Source organism: Manis javanica, chromosome 1 (genome assembly GCF_040802235.1).
Source record: "Manis javanica isolate MJ-LG chromosome 1, MJ_LKY, whole genome shotgun sequence".
In the NCBI taxonomy this organism is placed as follows: Eukaryota; Metazoa; Chordata; class Mammalia; order Pholidota; family Manidae; genus Manis; species Manis javanica.
In genome coordinates, this window is record NC_133156.1 from 89911385 (window position 1) to 89917875 (window position 6491).

Here is a 6491-nt window from a genome sequence, read left to right on the forward strand (position 1 = left end):
GAGAAAAACAAATACCATATGATTTCACTTATATGCAAAATCTAAAGAATAAAACAAATGAACAGACAAAACTCAGCAGATTGGTGGTTGCCAAGGGACGAAGCATTGGGGGTCAAGAGGCACAAACTTCTAGTTATAAAATAAGTCTTGGGGACACAATGTACAGCATGGTGACTATAGTTAATAATACTATATTGCATATTTAAAAGTTGCTAAGAGTAAATCTTTAAAGTTCTCATTGCAACCAAAAAAAATTGTAACTTTGTACAGTGATAGATGGTAACTAGACTTATTGTGGTGATCATTTCACAGTGTATACAAATTTATCAAATCATTATGTTGTATACCTGAAATATGTTGTATTGTCAGTTATATCTAAAAAAAATTATCCAGACCCTGCATCTCAGTTCTGCTATTAGGTGCTGGTTAAAGGCTTTTGGGAATTGGGAGATCCCGTTTCTCATTCTTTGCCTTTTTGTAGCCCTATAATCTTAAGACACTTATTTTCCATCTCTGGATTCCTCCTCTTCAAAATAGACTCTTTCAGATTTTGTTGATACTATAATAACAAGAAGCAATAATGAAAGTACAATGCTGCATTCATGTCATGCAGTTAATATAGGGCTAAAACAGATCAACAAAAAGAACATGTAGATGAATATTAAATGTTTAAAGAAACCACACCCACAATATGAAAGAAGTCTACTTCCTGATTTCCTTACGAAGGTGTTCTTAGTCCTTCCTTTGTGTCGTATGGGGAACTATTAGTCACCACAGCACTTCCCCTGCCGACAATGGTGCAAGTACCAGGTTTGGCATCAGCCAATCCGTAAGCTGACCAACAACCTGCAGCCCAACCTGGCCACAGGAAGATGAGCTGACTTAGCCATATTTCCTCCTGTGGTAATGTGAACTATGAACCATCAGAGTTTAGTGCTAAACTGATTAGCACTAAAAGCTGAAGTTGAAAAGAAGCTCAGAAAGTGAATCCTTGAAGCCTTGGGGGTCGTGAGTCCTCTTGACAGAGTGAGAAACTAGTTCCTGAAGCTCTCAGCTCCTGATGGCCTATCACCCACTTCTTAGATGAAGACTTAAAAAGAACCTCCCTAAAACCACTAGCTGTGGAAAGTGAATCATAGGCTGAGAGAAGCCTCAAAGGAATGGGCCCAGGATTAGAGTCAGCTGTGAAGAGCAAAAACCAGTGTGCTTCAAAGTACTCTAGTGGTGTGCAGAAGTCTGTGTCTGCAGCTGAGAGAAAAGTGCCCTCAGGAATGTGGTGGTGAGTGACAGGTGCTTTCTTGCCTTGAGCTAGGGAAGCTGCTTGGAACGGCAAAAGCACTTTGCAGACAGCACATTATCCAAACCTTTATGGGTGTGACGTTGCTAATGTTCACATTCTAACTAATCTATGTCTTTCTACTTTTCTAGTGATGGGAAAGATTAGAGGGGAAAAAAAATTTTTTTAAGTATGCTGTGTGGAACACTAAATAGCAACAGATTCAATTCTGGAATTTTACTGAAAGGATTTTGTGCATATCTGAATCGAACAAAAGGAAAGGCTGGCATTATTAGGAAACACAGCAGCTATAAAAGGAAGAAAGTTTCAGCTATACTTATAACATCTTTTAGCCAAAATCTCAATAAAGCCGAGAATCAAAATTCAAGTTAATTATTCCCTTCTTCTGATGAATCTTCATATACAAATTATTATCCTGCCTTTGCTTCTCTCCCTAACATTAATGAATCTCCAGAAAAGTTCAGTAGTTTAAGAAGCTACATTATGAATTATAATAGGGTAATGCATTACTTATATTTTCTCCAGGTACAGGTTTTGGGAAGAATTAGGATGCCATGAAACATAGAGGCAGTGGGGTGGGAAAAAGACTATTGAACTGAAAGCCAGAAGCCTTGCTTTTCCCAGTTCTGCTACGAACCAAGCACAGCCTGCAGGATCATCTACTAAAGCCTTTCCTGTATTTAAAGTTCCATCAGTAATTGCTCTCCTTACTAAAGTGTTCATTAATCTACCCATGTTTGATGAGTACTCACTATAGGCCAGGCACTGGAAAGGCAGTGAGCGGACATGGTGCCTGACTTTGTGGAGTTCACAGACTAGAGAAATCAAACATTTGATTAAAAAAAACAATGAAAACAAAAACAGGTATTAATTAGTTACAAACAGGTATCATGAAAGCCAAGGGGAGAGAACATTTTGAGGAAGAGAGGAGGGCAAAAGTTCAGAAGGTAGAGATATCAGGTAAGATTAAAGGCTGGCAAGTGCCCCTCAGGTAAGCAACTCATTGTTGGTGTCACTGGCATGAACTATTTCAGGGGACTGGTGAAGACACAAGCCGGACAGCACTGGAAAATGAGCAGGAGGTAAGGAGTTAGAGACAGGGAACATGAAATCTCAGTGTCCACGAGCAGCTTCCTAATAAGGTAGTTATAAATGGTGTCAGTTAGGAAGCTTCCAGGTGCAAGTAAGAAAATACCCCATTAACAGCAGTTTAGGCAATTATTTATTAAGTCATGTAGCAGGAAGTCTGGAGGTAGGCTCAGTGACACCATTCACTACTGGTTCTGCTTATTCCACTGTGCAAATCCTCCTCCCCACCGAACACTTTTTTAGTCTGAGTCTTTAGTTGTTGTAATTACTGATGTTTTGATAATCTATCTACTTCAACTTAGCACTTTTATCACTTAATAAACATTGTTTATTACCTTAATAAACATGAAAATTAATTGAGAGAACTAGTAATACCATAGGCCCTAACACAGACTCGGCTAGTTATCTAACATTTTAACAGTGGATTAGAAATAACACAGCAGAGTGATGGTAAAAATAAAGAAGCAGAAGCTGAGTTCTTTCAGTTCTGTCATTCTTCATGATTACTTGAAGATTACATGTTTATTATGTTTATTATGAAACAGGGCAAATCGTGAGATGTGATATTGTGTTCAGTAAGTGCAAATTTTAGTTCATACATGAAGTATCTCTTTGAATAGTATTTTTCAAATTAAAATTTCTTCTCTTTAAAATTGTTCATTATTAAAATTACAAAATGGTTAAGAAAATATAATCCTACACCAGTGGTATAATTTAAGTTATCTAAGTAGTTTTTTAGTGATTGGACAAATTATATACAAAAGAAATATATCAGACTCTAATCAAAGGGGCAGTACCCAGAAATTGTGGAGAAGGCAATTAACTAGGCAATAAAAAAATCTAAGGGAAAAGTCATTTATTTAGAGCACATAATCAAAATCTCAAGGAATGCCAACAAAAGAAGCTGGTCTCCCATTGCTAGAAGACATCAGCAGAGTACTGTTTGAGTCCCTCAACCTTTCTCACCAATTTTTGGGTACTTGTTCTAAAGAATAGATTAGATAATGTCAAAGTTTGTTATCATTTGGTCCTTTTCTCTGATTTGAGCAGATGAAGAAAAATTTCAGAAGTTTTTACCGTATGTAATAAAAATATGTGATGAATTTTCTGATACAGATAATTGTGGAAAATTTTCAACTACAGAGACACTTGAAACTCGCTGTAACTGCTCCTAAAGAAACAAAGACAGTATACTAAATTTCTGGAGTTTATTGGAAAAGGAGATTTTTATGAATCGCTGCCCAACTTACCATTATATTCAAGTCTTTTCTTAACTACTTGTACATCTGTTGCTCATGTAAAAGAAACTTGAAATTAAAAGCTTAAAAAATATTCTTCAACCGACTATGTGCAAAGAACACTGGACACATTTGGCTACACTGCCTATTGAATATCAGTATGTGAAGAAGACAAATTTCAGTGAGGGCACTGCAATGCTTATGGCTTAAAAAAACAGAAAAGGTGACTTTATTATTCACAGACAATGGAACATTTTATTACAAGAGACCACTATGTAGCTGTATTTTCCTTTTTCAAAAATATATCAATATAGTTTAAAAAAACCTTGCTTTTTTTGAACAATAGTATTTAATTTCTAGTTTTATTTGTTTTTTACAGGCATAATTATAAGCACAAAGTTTAATAGGAGAAAATTTTCACTCTGCATTTCTTCCTGGTCATCCTTATTCATTTTATTTCATCATGATTAGTAAAAAAAAAAAAAAAACAATTGTGTTCTTTTACTAATTTAATGAAGAGAGTGGAACACAAATATTGTGAGCCAAGTAGGTAAAGGAACCTGGGACATGTACTTTGTGGATTTGGCACCCCTGTTATCAGAGCAGAGAGAGGAAGATCATGAAATGGATTGCATAGCAACTGACGATAACTAACACACGGCACTAATGCAGTCCGCTCAGCCCTGGTCGAAGGGGTCAGGTCAAGAGATGCAAACATGGCTACCAGGATGGAGGGAGGTCCTAGGATGAGCTGACACATTTAAAATGGCTATTTTCATTATTATTTTTTAAAAGATGGTGCATTACAATTTGCAATGTGTTATTTAGTTTCAAACAGGAAACATTTTAATATTTAAGTTGTATTGATATCTGTGTAGACTATCTCTGGAAGAGTAACACAAGTATTCCTGGGGAGGGGTTGAAACTTTTCACTCTGTGCCTTTTTAACTTAACTTTTTAAACAACTATGTACATTTTTCACTTTTTAAAACACTTGAATTAACTGCACTTATCTAGTAAGAGAAGGTTCTTATATTTTTGGTCATACAATATGACTTTTTAATACATTGTTCACATTGGTTTGAGATATTTAAGCATGGTTGGAAAGAGCATAGAACTGTTTATGAAATTGGTATTCAGCATAAAAAGTTCAATACAGAAAAGATGAATGCAGTTCAGCTGTTGCATGTAATAAATATTGTGTGAATACTAAGGCTCAAGCTGTGTGAAAAATAAGGAAAAGAAAGTAGAAATGAGACAAAATCCAATGCCAACATCCTGTTTCTTGACCTCTGTGGTGGTTGCATGGGTGTGCTCACGTTGTGAGAAGTCACTGACCTATGTACACTTTTGTATACTGTGTTGTGTACCAAAAATTGCTGTGCCAAAATCTTTTTATATGAGTGGTACTATTTTCTACTCTCTATTCATATCTAGTCATATCTAGAGGTAGAAGGTGATAAGCAATGGGCAGGATGAGGGGGGTCAAAGGAGTTTCAGTTTGAGTCGGCTGTAGCCATTCTTACCCAGACTATCAATTTTAGAAATCTGAAGAATGTGAAGAATTTTAGAGCTAAAAGAAATCTTCCATTTTTTAATCTCACCCTTTTCCTCTAGACACACACACACACACACACACACACACACACACTAAATGAACAATAAACAAAGATGCTCCTTACAGAGAATTACCTTTCTACATGCTTGAAACCTTGATGATTCTTAATGCAGTAATAGCAGTTAGCAATGATAGTAGTTATTGCCTATACCTTATGCATGTAACTACTGGCAACAATAGGAAGTTAGTAAATGGACATCAAGAACACTCATCTGTAAGTCCAGTATATGACCTTACAGGCTTTTAAGAAGACCCCCCTCCCCCTTAACTGGATATGGTAGAAACAAATCCATCCTAGATTAGTTTCCAAAACTAACTGTATTGTGGAAATAATTTAACAGCTGGCATCTCAAGTAACAAAGTTTGGGTATTCTTTCTGATGGTCAAGTCTTTGTTCTTCTGAACTATGCAGGGTAGAAATGGAGCAATGAGTTAACAACCACAATTTACCACATTTAGTTAGTGAACTTAAGGTTTTCTCTCTGAAGAAAGACCTTGTGCCATTCTTATCTCTACCCTAACTATTAAACATTTAGAGATAAGGTATTTAAAATTGCTTAGACTTTGTAAGCAGTATTTATCATATTCAATGACACAGAAACAAAATAGTTGAGAGAATCATTGAAATAGTTATCCTGACTTCTGAACAGAGCTTATAGCCAGTTAGTACCATGCCAAAAACCAGGGGGCCTGTAAACCAGAGAATCAAAAGGCATGACAAAAGCATCTACATGATTATCTTAGTGCATAGCCTTTGGGCTTTATACACATAGTCATTGGGGTATTTATTTTTGACACTCTGTTCTCACTTACGATGCATTTTACTTTCTGTCTAAATTGTTATTACTATTAACAATAATATTGTTAGAAATAGATAATATATGCATAGGGTTTAAAATTTAGTAGGCATAAAGGATATGGTGAAAGTTAGTCACTATCCTGTCCCTGTCTGCAATTCCCTGTTGCCTTTTTAAATGATTACTGAGTAGCCTATAATTAATTTGAGCGGGCCCTATTATTTGCCTTTTTCTGATAAAAGTAAGGTGAAAATGAGTATCTTCATGCATATGATATTTCCCACATTGTATCTGAAGGATACATCCCTACAACTGGAATTGCAGGGTTAAAGTATACATGTGTTTTAACAGATAGGCAGAATTGATCCCCTCAGAGATTATACAAATTTCACTTCTGTGATTGATGTTATCAGAGGGCTTATTTCTTTATACACCCAAAGTAGTGAATTATC